Source organism: Leptonychotes weddellii, chromosome 13, assembly GCF_054177405.1.
Source record: "Leptonychotes weddellii isolate Sample4059 chromosome 13, ASM5417740v2, whole genome shotgun sequence".
Lineage (NCBI taxonomy): Eukaryota > Metazoa > Chordata > Mammalia > Carnivora > Phocidae > Leptonychotes > Leptonychotes weddellii.
In genome coordinates this window covers 27,580,835-27,595,649 of record NC_138381.1, presented here as the reverse complement: position 1 = coordinate 27,595,649, position 14,815 = coordinate 27,580,835, and positions in this window count along the sequence as shown.

The window sequence follows — 14,815 nt, the reverse complement described above, 5'->3', positions numbered from 1 at the left end:
GATTTTATCTTATAATAGATGCTATCAATTAATTATCAGTTTGAATTGTTGAATATTCAGAATATATTGTGTTCAAATTCTGGATAAATAAGAGCTACTAAAAACTACATTAATGTACAAAATGGTGCTATATCAAAAAAAAATGGGACTGTATCAGACTGAATAGATAATCAAGCTTTTTAATATTGTACTTGGATAATTTATATTCTGTTACAAATACCACCACACAGCCTTGTTATTAACATTAAGATAGTAGTTTTCTGGCACTTAAAAATTGAAATATTATTATGATTCTACCAAGAGTTAGTTGTGTAACTGTCTCAGTTTCCCCAAGAGCAAAGAAATTAGAATTGGGGAGGTGCCTTGAATACATTTAGGATAACCTTCCATCTGGGGAAGAGATCTCATACTCACTGATTACTGATCAATTCTTTGAATAAAGAGTAGCAGAGAGTTTAATATTTTACAAAGTATCCCATTATGACCACCTATGATAGTGGAAAAACAGATTTTGGAGTAAGAGAGGCCTCGTTATTGATTTGACTTATTTCACTAACTTAGCAACAGTGTGAAAGTGGACAAATCTTCTCACCTCTCAGAACTTTAGTTTCTTGTCTGCAAAACAAAAACCTAAAATATTTGGTATTTGTGAAGTTCAAATGAGATGACATAAATTCAGTGCCTGGGAACACTCATTTATGGTGTAAAATCAGAATATTAGTAAGTTCACTCATTTATCAAACACCATCCAAGAAAGAGAGAAATGGTCTGTCGGTCTTGGTCATTTCAGTCCCATGCAAGTGAGTACTGAGTTGAAGCAAGGACAGATCAGTGGGAGAGGTGCACAGTTTGTGCCAGATCATGGAGGAAACAGCATTTAATGCTTGAGGCCATTGCTCTGTCTAGTGTGTGCTATATAGGAGGGCATGCATGAGTAGGAGGGTAGCAGAAGAGAAATCTAGGAAACATAGTTTGGAAGTAAACTGATGGCCTTTTTTTTTTTTTTTTTCAATTCTGAGAAGTTTGGACTTACCCAGCAGGTGATGTGAAACCAGGAATAGTGTTTAAGCAGAGATGTAATATGAATGAGTGTGTTATTTCCAAAACTTGCAAAGTTCTCTCTAAAGGTAGTGTGGAGAATGGATTACAATCAGAATAAGCTAGAGACCAATAAAATGGCTTGGGTGCTCTTTCAGTCATCCAGTAGAGAGTAGATAATAATTTGAACTCGATGGGGTAGGTTCAGAGCTGAGAAACTGGGAAAGGGGAATGTGATCCACATCACATTACTAGAGGAAACTTGGCAGATATTAGTGCTCCATGGGCCTGTGGGAATAAGAAACAGACAGGAACCAAAACTAGCTGAGGTGTTTTGCTTAGATCACTGGTTACACCAGAAGGTTAACAGTATCACTGCTTGAGATACAGAATCGAGAAAGAGTGGGCAGGGCTGAAGTCAAGGAGGGAGAAGTGAGTAATGAGTCAGATTTCTATTGCATTAAGTTTAAGGTACTTTTGGAATATCTGGTTAGATATATAAGGAGGACAGTTTCAAAAGATAGGTTTGGAGTTCAGAGGAAAGGCAGAGGCTTAGAGATATGGATTATGGATTAGGAAATCTTTAGTTTATTAGTGGGAAATGAAAACACAGCAAGGGATGAGATTCTGCAATCTCTTGCTAGAAAGAGGAGAGAATAAAGGGTATCTTTATGAATGGACTATAATCAACCAAGATAATATTTGCTGAGTTCTCTGTGCAAGGTACTTGGGTAAGAATTTTTTCATCATTTTCTTATTAAATCTGCACGAGAATACTATAAGATGTAGATCCATATTGCCAAGAGGATAAAAAAAGAAATATACAGAGACGTAGGAAAGCCACCAGAAGAATAGAATGCAAGCAAGGAGAGTTGGTCAATCCTATTGGTCATGTAAGAATAGAAGTGCCATTCCATTTAGGAAATGAGAGCTCATTCATGAAGAGCGCCATCTTGGTAGAAAAGTGAGCATGGAAGGAAAATAGTAAAAGACAACAAAATGAGTAGGACTTGAGGAATTAAGCACATATATACTTTTCATTTCAAATATTTGGTAGTGACAGAAAAGAGTGTGATAAGATCACATATTGTCCTTGTTTAAGATATGACTTGGAATGGTTATAAAATTGATGGGAAATAATTCCTAAAATATAGTGGGCACAATAGTCATATATAGCAATTAATGTTCTCATTATGCATATTTAAAAATAGCTCATCAAAGATGTTACAACTAGGGAACAGGAAATACCAGGACTTGATCTTAATTTTAACAATGAATACTTAATAATCATTCATCTTTAGTTTTTAAAAATACATTTTTTCTGTTCCTGTAAATTTTTTAAACAACATTTTATTACAGCTCCGTGATAGATCTTGACTTTTTTGTGTTAGTTATATTGTTTGGTTTTGCTTTCAACTAAGAACTTCCTCTTTTTATAACCTATTATAAACTTTCCCTCACTTAACTCCAATCATTCTTGTCCTATTATCTTTTGTGACTATAAATAATTTGCTTTGTTTATTTTGTTACCTTGATGATATTTATAGATCATGTCATAGAGATTCTCCCTTGGAGATCTCTCTTTTCTAGACTGTAAATTTAGTCCCTTATGTCTAAACTCATGTCTTGTCCTCTAATCCTGGGATATATTTTGTTGACCTTCTGAATTTTTTCTCAACTCATCTCTATAGCTTGTCAGTATTGCAAGAAGCAATTATGGTAGAAAGCTAATAATTTGAAATGGTATCTAGTAAAGAGCCAAGTTATAGCTTCTCTAACATTCTAATTAAAATAGACAAAGCCAGGGAACAATAAGGCTAACTAGAGAAAACAATATCACGGACATTTCTGGACTTGGCTTAATAAAATCAGTCTGCTGTCCCAAAAATTAATAGGGAAATTTGTGAAACTTATATACTCTCTGCACCCACCCCCAACTTAGAGATGAGGGTTGGCACCAAACACGAATGAGACATGGATCATTCCACTTTCCAAATGCTGATTTTGAGATGGTCAGAAGCCCACCTTCCTACCATCTTCTAAGAAAATCTATTCATAACTGCAACTCACAGAAATGGCAGTATGTCAGGTACATGAGAGGGGTATGGATATTTAAGTATTGCACCCTGGAAAGTTAGTCTCAACAAAACCAGAGAAATGAATAGCCCTAGAAGCAATGCATGCTAGATAATGTGGATTATCTAAGTACTCTTGTTCAAGAAAGTAAGAGTGAGGACCATTAGTCTGGTCAAACAAGTTCAAACAGATCCATACATCTGAGGATGGATGAGTAACCAAAAAAGGAGTTCCTGAAAAATACTGTGGCACCAGAAATAAAAGTTGCCGTGATGACAAAGAGAAAACTAAGACCTCTGAAAATCTTAAGCTCTTTAATTTTTGCTCCAAAAGAATATTTACAAATTCTTAAGAGTATGCCAGAATATGGCCACTATAAAACAGCAGAAAGCTCTAAAATGAGAAGAGTCTCTACACAAAAGTAGAATACTGTCTAAAGATAAGGATCTCAGAGTCAAGTAGAGTAGTTGGGGACACAACATAGCAACCGTAAAGTAATGCATGTTACTTTAGTACCAGATACCAGTATTGGCACATAGTAGGTTCTCATTAAATATCAGTTCCTATATGAAATAACAACAGACTGATTAAAAATAATAATAATAGAAAATAGTATTGAAAATGCAAAGAAACTTGTTTCAATAATGGAGTTTAACCCCAAACCAAAGATGGTAAAATCAGATTTGACATTATCAAAACTTAAATCAGTGGAAGTGGAGGAGAAACTTAAGAATTCTTCCCAGGATGCAGAGGAAAGGAAGTTGATGACAATGATGACAGAAATAATAGAGTTGGAGGACATTGAACTTCACCCTACTCATTCTTCTTCTCCTCATTCTTCTTAGAGAAGGAAGGGTGAGTGCACTAGGAACAGTGCTGCGTTTGATGCAAAGCACGAGTTAAACCATAAGGTCAGAAGCCAGTTGCTGCAGGAGCCCAGAAAGGGCAGGGAGGAAGTAGAATTTTTTTTCCTCCATTTAACTGCTATGTGTGTTTCTTAGGCAAGAAATATAAGGAACGGCGTCTTGGAAAGATACCAAACAGAAGCTAAAACAAGCTACTCTGAGGAGGATGTCCAACATAACACCAATGTGGAAACAATGGAATTCCAGCAAAAACAAAAGAACCCAAATCAGACACTGTGGGATCCAGCCAGGAAAAATGTCCTGAACTGATAAATCCATGTTAAATTAAGTGTCTTCATGTGTTATATGGGGAACAGCTCTTCCAGGAGTGAACTTTGCCTAGAGAGAATCTGATTTCCAGAAAATATCAGTTAATTATTTAAATCCAAAGAACTCATTCATGTGTCAGTTAGGTTTTGAGTCCCCATAAGAGGTCTTATTTTGTTACTGAGCATAGTTCATTAAGATGCATAAGAAAGAGTGTGTTGGTCCAAATGAAGATGGATGGCCAGCAAGAAACCTAAAAAATGAAATGGAAGTCAGTGGAGAAAGAGTTACCAGGGCCTCAACCCATGTACCTTATGTCAGATCAGGAGCCCCTGTCTGTGATTCGGAGAGTTCTAGGGGCCAACAGAGCCTGCTGCTGCCTTAAGCCTTGGATCATGTTAGTTCTGCACACATCAAGCAGAATTCTGGTATCAGTTTGCCCTTTGAAGAAGATAATGTGAATTCTGAATTCCAGAAAGACTTTGTCAGTCACCTAGACCTACTTCTCCGTCCCTGCAATATCTTTTACATCCCAGAGTTGCATTCATCCAGCTTTGGCTTGATATCTCAGAGACTGAGAGTTCAAGATGAACTAATTCAGTGTTTTATCATTGTGATTATTACAAATCATTTATTTATATTGAGATGAAGTCTTTCTCTTATCTTCTGCTTATCTTATTTCTGCCCTCAGAAGCGAGGTGGAAACAGTCTGGTCGCATTTGATGAGAAAGCCCTTTGCATCCTTTAGCACAATTACTTTATCCCTTCTGCTCTTCTTTCTAGGCACAGCATTTCCATGACAGTTTTGTGGCATAGATTAAGACTTTTTAGTATCCTAATTACCCCGTATAAAGGTCCTCTTCTAAATTCTTCCTGTTGCTAGAGCTCTGAAAGCTCATAATATCTGTCTGTCCACCCAGACAACTAATCTAAACATGACACTCCTCACAGTGAGACTGGAAAAACTGATAAAAATCACCTGCAATTGTAGTATCCAGCAAACATCCTGCACTGTTCTATGTGGCCCCAAAGCCCAATTGAAGTAATTCTTGGGTTTAATTGCTGCCTTATGTATGTGTGAGAATGGTGTCCATTTTTTTCCCAAATGCGGGTTTGCGCTTGGATGCAAAAATGCCTCGATCAACATCCAAGACAGCAGAAGCCATGAAATATTCACTAGCTGTGCATTTCTCCTTGCTTGCTGAGGCACTTAGTACCTCTCATAAATACCCCAAAATAGACCAGGAATGTAAAGTGTAGTGGATTTTGATGGTTGATCTCAATCTCCAATGGGAGAAGACATTGGCAACTCCAAAGAAATAATGTGGATTAAATGTTAGACAAATTAAAAAGTAAGACAAAATCCTTATTGAGATTGGTAGGTATTGATTCATTGTGAGACTAAGTACACACATTAAGGCTCTTAAAGCATCAAAAAATGCTACTGAGTTATTATTGGGTTTGCAGAAGAAAGATCAGGATACCTGATGGAAAAAAATTTCTATTCACCAAGAATTACAGCCTTCAGTTCTCTGCAGGCTGTGAACGGAATGAAGTTGGCTAAGGACTGAGGCAGAAATATCATTAGATATCTGTTAGATGCTTAAAGTAGAAAGTAAGAGTCTCCCAAACTGAAACCCGGCTGGGCTTTCTAGAGAGAGTAGCACTAGGAAACTTAGATTTTCAAACAAGAGAAGGATTGGTTGAAAATAATTTAAGCCGTTCTTAGCCATGAACAAGTTTAGCAGAAATTGTCTTATGAATTATTTTGAAGACTCTACAATAATAAAAAAAATAGTCTCAGAGCAGCAAAAGTTTTGAGAGTTTGTCCCAGAGAAGTTTGCCAGCTAATTAGGGACCTCCACAGATGGTCCTGCTGTGTCTTCTTGAATCCTTTCAGTAACAGACAACAAACCAGTCTTCAGCATGAATCCAAGGTACCAGTCATGGCTCAGTTAGGGACACAGCACCAGAAGACTATTTAATTCTCAGCTCTGCCATTTACTCCAAGGATGAAGCAAGATGCTTTACATTTTCATTATATATAAAACAAAACAAACAAAAAATAAAATTAGGAATAGCATCTGTCATAGACTATACAAATATTAGTGGGTTTTGTTTATCCTAAAATGTAAAACAAACATATGGTATATGGTTCTTTCATTATTAATTTGTTGAGGACTATAATATATTGAAGTAAAAGTGGTTTCTTTATAATTTCTTCCCATTTGCTTGAGTTTTACTGTGTACAGCTTCAGAGTGCAAATACAATCCTTCTCGAAAATAAATGTTCAAATGTTTGGAAGAAGTTATTTTTCTCCAGCTTAGATTTGTCTTTTGGAGGAAAGTACCCTAAGTTACTGCCAGGGTTTCTCTTTCAACACACTCTCCATTATACTGCTTATCTTCCTCTGAGCATATCATATCTGGTTTCTCAGTGCTGCTTAGAAAGGTGGGCTAGAAGTGTGCATAACCCTTCTGGTATCACTGAGTGCTCCTGGGTACAGTGGGGTAAATAAGGACCAAAATTCTATGCTTTTGTTTAGGCATCTTTTAGCCTAGTTATCTGTGCATTTATTAAAATCATTTTTGTTTTATTTTTGCATATGAATGTTCATTCAATTCCTCTTCCCTTTACTGTGTATTTTGTAACTGTTACTTCCCTAAATGGATGGTCAAACTTTTTAAGAGTGGAGATCACTCGTTTGAAACCCTAATGCTACCTGCCATAATTCTGGGCTCAGAGTGGGTCCCCAGAGAGATTATATGTTAAATTGAGTCTAATTGAACTGTACTTGAAATTTCAACAGACAGCAGCCTAGCTAATGTCCTAGCAGCCTCCTAAAGGAATATTCTTTAAATATTCTTCTCACACAAGGTAAGAAAATTAGAATCTCAGGAAGGAAAATAGGAGCTGGCAAAGACCACCTGCCTCCAATGCAATTAACCTCTGTTCCCTGAAAGCCTTCATTGTGAATATTCACCATGTCCATATGTAAGTCACACAATAGCATTGTCACTGCATCCCATCAAGGCTTAGGACAGGCTAGCTTCTTTAAGAAAATGGGTACACCTTGATCAGAACTTGCTAATATGTTAGTGACAATTTCCTTTAAACAGCCCACTTTGCATCCCAGTCTTTGCATCCCTGAATAGCATCCCAGTCTCCCGGTACGTTTAATTATTTCCAGGTCATTAACTATTTGATTGAGAGACCATGGGGAATAGGGAGAAGAGGAAGTGGAATTTAAAGCTAAAGGTTTGGAGCCACTCCTAATTGAAGGTCGACTAGAAAACTACTGAGCATCTGGGAATGAAGATCTAAGTCAGAAGCAAGCAAGGATTTTACTTGTAAAGGCTGTGTCGTCTTCTTGGAGCATCAGGCAGGGAAAAGATTGCCTGGGGTGGAGATGCTGAACCCTCACCCAGCTCCGCCCCCGAACCCCGCCCTGCCCTGAGGCCACCACTGTGCAGGGCTGCTCCTCAGAAGTTTCAGAGACTGACTATGCCTCTGCCATTCAGCCTGCTCTTCTGAATCCTGGCTCATCCTTTTCACAAATGATAGCTTTTTTTGCTCTATCTTCTCATGTGTGTGTGTGTTTGTGTGTGTGTCTGTATTAGATGAATTATAGCTTCATTCTTATATTTTTTCCATCCTTTTATTTTCCTCTCAGCCTTCTTAAGTCAATACATTCCAAATTGTGAGCATTTTCTTTTCTTTTTCTGCTCTTCTTTTTCCCTTCTTCTTCCTTCATTTTAGCTATTTTGGGAAAATAAACAACTTTTATGTAGCAGAAATTCTGACATTTTTCTCAGATCAGGGATGTGTTTTTAGACAGTTGAAGACTCCTGTCACATGCCTTAGATTGGGAGGGGAGTCCCAGAGAGGGAAGTCTGAGTTGGTCGGCTATAAGAATTCCAAGAAATAACCCAGCTGCCCCCTTGACCGATGGTGGGAAGGATAGCACTTGGGATTTCGCCCTCAGTGGAGCATCAAGCTGACTTTGCAGCTGAGGGAACACACGGCTTTCTGAGGCAAAAGGTCAGGTTGGATTCTCCAGATTGTGATTTTGAGATTAATGAGCCCCCCAGGGAGCTCCACTGGAGAGGATTTTAGAGAAATAAAAGTTTTCAAATAGGGAAGCCAATCCTCTTTGAGCAAGGTATCTCCACACCAAGCTGTCTGTGTAAGAAAACATCCCGTCACGTCCAGTGCATGGCCCACCACTATGGGGGAAGATTCAGAACTAAAATGTGTTCACATTTTGAGTTGAAAACAATTGATTTTCATAAAATGACTAAAATTTGTATGCATCTCTTGCTAGTCCTATAGTTATAAAGGACAGAAATCAACCCTACATGCAAGCAGGCCTAACTGGAGTTTTTCTTCCCTGTCATTTTTCCCTCTAAATAAAAATATTAGCTCTTTTAAAAACTAATCAAAATCATATTTGTACACAGTTTACAGATATAAAAAAGCCCAGGAAGGCTAGAATAAAAATTAAAACTCAAAGAAAAATTTGCATTTTGAGGGTGAATTTGGGAATTAATGCCACCAGATATGGCCTTATTTTTCATGAAGCTGTATATGAAGTAAGCTGACAATGAGACTGGAAAAAGTCTGCCTCAAACTTCCTAGTAGCATATGCTACAGGTGAATGATCTGTTTTCAATTTAAATGTTTGATTACCATTTCTAAATAACAACCTGATGAAATATGCATTTTCATTTTGAATGGGAAATAGGACATTTTGAAGGTAAAATAAAATTTTACTGTGATGTACAAAATATGCTAAATTTTGATCATCAATTTGCAGATGGAAAATAATTCAGATACTTCTTCTGATTTTACTTAAAAATTATCTTAAAGACACTTCTCAATTATTTGGAATGTGTACAGCACAGTTTTCTGTGATATCGCTTGAGATAGCAACCTGGTCCAGTCTCTTATCTACTCATATATCGGTGTATGAATTTGCATACTTTGCTCAGGACTGCCTATGAGTTGAGATTGTGTGGGAATCTTGTATAAATTGGTCTTACATGTAAGCAGAGTATATGGTCACCTTTATGAGGGATTTAGAATCTTACCTTCAAATGTCTACATCACACAAATGTCCTTGTGTTACAAAGTCTAGTGATTTAGATACTCACAACATGTTTGAGCCGAGAGGCATTTTTAGAGATGGTTTATTTACATCTCCTCATTTTACCCATTAAAAATCCGAAATCTAGAAAGACTTGGTGATTTAGCCAGGCTCCTCATCTATCTTGTTAGTAGCTGGGTGAAGACCTTAAACCCAGGTACCTTGATTCCCAGTCTCATGATGACTACACACTCCACTTCTTCTTCCTAAGTTCTACTTTTAAAATCTGAGTTTTCCTAAGACAAGTTAGGTTCAGACACTAGCCCAGAGTTTTTCCCTTTGTTACTTTCCTAAATGTGGGTTTGCTTTTGGGCCCATGAGGGGCAGGGAAAGGTGGGGAATTGCAAGACGGCCCACTTGGAAAAGGGTGGGTGAAAAGATACTCAGACAAATTGGGTTGAACCATCTAAACACATTATTTTAGAGAAACTGCTGCATTTGAGAAGTATTACATCAAACCACAGTAGCTCTCTCAAGACAGGATTCTCTGACGATGCCGTTTCTATTTGATCATTCCTATCCCATTCCTGACTCCTCAGCCCCTAGGAAGAAAATGCTGTAATGAACATGAATGCCAAGGTGCAGAAGCCAGTGCCCTTCACATGTCATTTCCAGTGTGGAAGTGAGTTTCCTGCATGCAGAAATGTAGTCCAGGGGGGAGATGACACAGGCAGGCCCTGGAGGCTTCCTACGAGGTGTGCAAGCGCCTACGCTTCCCTTTCTTTTTATGAAGAGATCCACCCCCACCATCTCATTTTATTAAGTGCATTATAATTGTGCCTCTGTTGGTATTTAATATAAAATATCACATGTCTGAGCCATGTAAATGGGAGCAAGAACCAGCTCATTTTTGTTGGGTCAGAAGTGGATTGATTAGAGACAGAGTGATAAGCTGGCTGACAAATGCACGGGATGTGTCCAGAGGGCAAAAGTCTAAAAATGGCAGGAAGGACTGAGGAACTCAGCTGGAAAATAGAAAAACACCAGAGGGGATTTAAATCAACTGGGCAGGAGCTAGCTTTTCCCTCTATTAATATGCATCTGTGCAACCTTCTCATTTCACCACGGAGGAACTCAGGCTGGAAGGTGAAGTGACTGCGGCCCAGCTGTGTGTGGTGTTCGCGGGAGGAGGACCTGGGCTGCAAGTACATGTAACAGCACGGGTCCTGTCACCTCGGTGTTAACGCCTTACAGAGGAAGATGGCCAAACAAATAGATAATTCAAGGGAAAGTACACGCTGACAATGCTGTGAGGAGACCATTGATTTGTTTCCTAAGACAGAACCCCTTAGACTTTGGGGAAAGAAAGAATGTCCTCACTGAGGGGGACACATTTGATTGGGGCATGTGCACTAGGAGAGACTAAAGGAGAATTAGTCCAGACAAAGAACTTTGACAGAATGGTGATAGGATGCACACCTGGCTCTTAGGCAGATACTGCATCTACCCTCTCATTTAATCCTCAATCAAGTGGGCATGAGGTAAGGATTAATATCACCATTTGTCAATGAGGAAGGAGAGGTCCACAGACTTGAGTAATGCACCCAGGACCACCATGGTGGGAAGAAAATACAAAAGTTGGACTGTAGCCTTTCCATGATGCCTCACGGCTCCTCCTACATAGGCATATTATAAAGAGCAAATAAAGCAAATAAAAAATATATAAGAGGGCGCCTGGGTGGCTCAGTTGGTTGAGCGACTGCCTTCGGCTCAGGTCATGATCCTGGAGTCCCTGGATCGAGTCCCGCGTCGGGCTCCCTGCTCGACAGGGAGTCTGCTTCTCCCTCTGACCCTCCCCCCTCTCATGTGCTCTCTCTCTCATTCTCTCTCTCAAATAAATAAATAAAATCTTTAAAAATATATATATATATATATAAGAACATTTTCTGAGGATTTTTCTATGTGCTATGGAATAGTAAGAGTAGATACCACCTTATAGGGGTAAGTTCCTGCAGGCACTTTGCCCGGAACTTGGAGGAGAAATCAGTACCTCTGCATTCCCAGGATCTCTCTACTTCCTAGGACACAATCCTTCCCCACGAGTCTGGCACTGGTTCCTGTAGGCCAGAAGGACTCCCACTTCTTTAACCAACAGAAAACTTACATTTGGACTCTTTAATACACTTGCTCTTCTGTAAAAGGCAGCCTACTTTTCCATACTATCTCTCTCTTTGATCCTAAGTAAAATGCCCATAAATTCAAAAGTTATACATCATGTCAGTGTACTAAGGGAAAAAGCTGCTGGGCATCATCCATAGTTTGCTAGGAATTTAAAGATCAGAAATCCCATGATAATTGCTTTTGAGCTTGAGATGGTCAAAAATGTCAGTGTTGAGACTGAAAAGTAATGCAAAGGAAGAATATCCCAAGCAGAGGGAGCCTCCAGATGATCAAATTCCATCCCATTTTGCCATATTCCATTCTTTATTAGCCTGTTGATAGAGACAGAAGTGATACTGAATTTTAAAAGTACCAAGGTGAAGGGTACGTAATCCATGTGATACCCCATGGTTTTTCCATTGCCTGCTTCACCCTCCTTCTCCATCAGCATTATTTAGTGTAGCACCTTGTGGGAGTTTCCAGAGACTATTTTTAATGGATATAATTTTGAACGTTGCAACCAAATTTAAAATCATCCACACTTTTCAAAATTGCCATTGCCTTAGCCATAAAAAGGCTACTACAACTTTTGCCTTTTAATATGAGGAAAAGTGATTTTTAAATTGAAAATATAATTTTTTTTCAAAAACATATAATGACCTGCCTCTCAATTCTATAGGCTCATAATTACAATACTGGATGTGATCCTAAATTAATGGGACTGATATTTTTATAAGTAGATTAAAGTGTAGTTACTCTAAAGCAGTCCCTGTATAATATTATAGTTATTATAGTTATTATAGCTATTTTTGAGATGCCTAAATATTTCAGCAATTCTTCTCATCTTATCTGCAGGTTCAGTTCACACAATGCAGAATGCCTAAGCCTCATAAATGTATTGTGTTTGGAATTATTAATTACCCTATCCAATAATTATATCCAAAAAAAATTTACCTTATACTCTAAGGAAATTCCCAAAGAGACTAAGATTATTTTCAGCAAAACAGCATCTTTGGTCTAAGTATATAGTATAATGGGCATTGGTACCCATTAGCAGCATCTAAGATGAGGATTTGTATAAAAACAGTTCAGAGGAAGGAGAGCTGAAGAAATTCTGAACTTCATTTAAGACCGAATTTAGATGCATAACTCCTGACAAAGTAGAATATTCCTGAGTTTAGTCTTATTCCTGGACTTTGTGGTTCAAAGCTCTCTAGAAAAATTCTGTGGGCGTCTTTGAATTTTTGTTACTGGGACTCGTGGCCCTCCACAGATCTGGCCTCTATGACTGCGTAGGCTGGTCCTGCTCAGGCCCCTGGTTCTGATTATTCTCTCAAGATTCCAGAAGTGATGTGTCACTTCCCAAGATCCTCATTTGGAAAGCCAGTAAAAATAATTTTCAATGGAATATGTCATCCCAGTGTTTGTTTAAAACTCACATTAGTTGGAACCAATAATTAATAATTACTTGTCTCAAGAATGGGAGTGGAATTAAGTTCATTTTCCAAAATAAATATGATGCTGATCATATGAACAACAGCAAAATATGCCAGGATATGAACCAAGCAGGTGCCAGTGAAGATAATCCATGTTGCTCTTCTGCTTAGAATGCTGTCTCCAATTCTCCCCGTAAAAGCCCCATTCAAGTGGTCCCTCCTGTTAGAGTGTCCTTGGACCATGTTACCATACAACTGCCTCTTTTCACTATCTATGACATCACTTCACAATCGCTCATCCACTTGCTTGTAACTTCTGCTATATTTTGTTAAAGTAACTATTTAAAACCTTTAATATTAATTTCTTGACTTGCTGGTATGTCTCCCTGAATCCCCTGAATAGAATGTATGCTCCTCTAGAGTGCTCATGATGTCTAGCCCTCCTTTATCTGCCCTATACCATGAATAGGTTTAATGTTACTTGTTAATTGATAATTTGATGAGGATTCCTTGTATGGACTTGCTTATCCTGTAGGTGTGAAGATTCCATTTCTGAAAGTGCTGCAATTTTATTAATATTTCCTGTTTCTTTTTCTTTTTGGACACTTGAAATTGTGGACAAAATCTCTGGGTTTGGGAGAAAGAGACAGGCCTTAGTTCCTGAGTTTCCCCCTGTAGTGTGCACTTGACTTGAACTGAAACATGACTGCTAAGGCCTGCCAAATTTAAGTAGAGTTATGGAATAACAGAAGAAGCCTTGAGAGAGGAATATTTTGCTAGGAGTAGTGACCAGAATATACTGGAAGGCCTCATTTTATTTGAGAATTCTCTCCATGACAATTGCCTATGATGTTTGTAATTACTGTTAGATAAAGTCCCAGAAGTCCTTAGAATCATAAATGTGCAAAATCAATATGTGGCAAATTCAAGGGTCCAAAAGACAAGCTGAAATTTAACAGAAATAATGTTAACTCTTACATCTACATTTTTTAAAAAAGATTTTACTTATTTATTTGAGAGAGAGAGCATAAGCAGTGGGGACCTGCAGGCAGAGGGAGAGGGAGAAGCAGACTCCCTGCTGAGCAAGGAGCTCAATGTGGGGCTCAATCTGAGGACCCTGAGATCATGACCTGAGCTAAAGGAAGGTGCTTAACCAACTGAGCCACCCAGGTGCCCCTTTATACCTAGATTGTTTGTGTGTGTGCATGCACACATGTGGGTATTCTAAAGTATCTATCAGAAAGTATGTTATCAGCAGATGAGATTGGAAAAAAAACATCTCCAGATTTTGGTTGACTACAAGTTACAGATCTGACCTCTATGAAAATCAACATTAGCTTACATTAACAAAAATACAGTCTAAATCATACTTTCCTATATTCTACACTCATCACTCACACCTGAGTACAGTCTTCTGTTCTGGATAAGATATTTAAGAAAGTTATTGATACACTAACGCAAATGCACAGCAGATTGGCCAAGATGATAAGAAGCTTAGAAACAAAGTTATATGAGTAAGAGCTACAGGAGGGGGCGCCTGGGTGGCTCAGTTGTTAAGCGTCTGCCTTCGGCTCAGGTCATGATCCCAGGGTCCTGGGATCGAGTCCCACATCGGGCTCCCTGCTCGGCAGGAAGCCTGCTTCTCGCTCTCCCACTCCCCCTGCTTGTGTGCCTGCTCTCGCTATCTCTCTCTCTGTCAAATAAATAAATAAAATCTTTAAAAAAAAAAAAAAAGAGCTACAGGAGGTAAGGATGTCAATAAAAGAGAAAGCTAAGAAAAATAGATAAAGAGGAGTTCTTCAAGTATTTGAAGCACTAATATGGGGACAGAGCACTATTGTGTTGT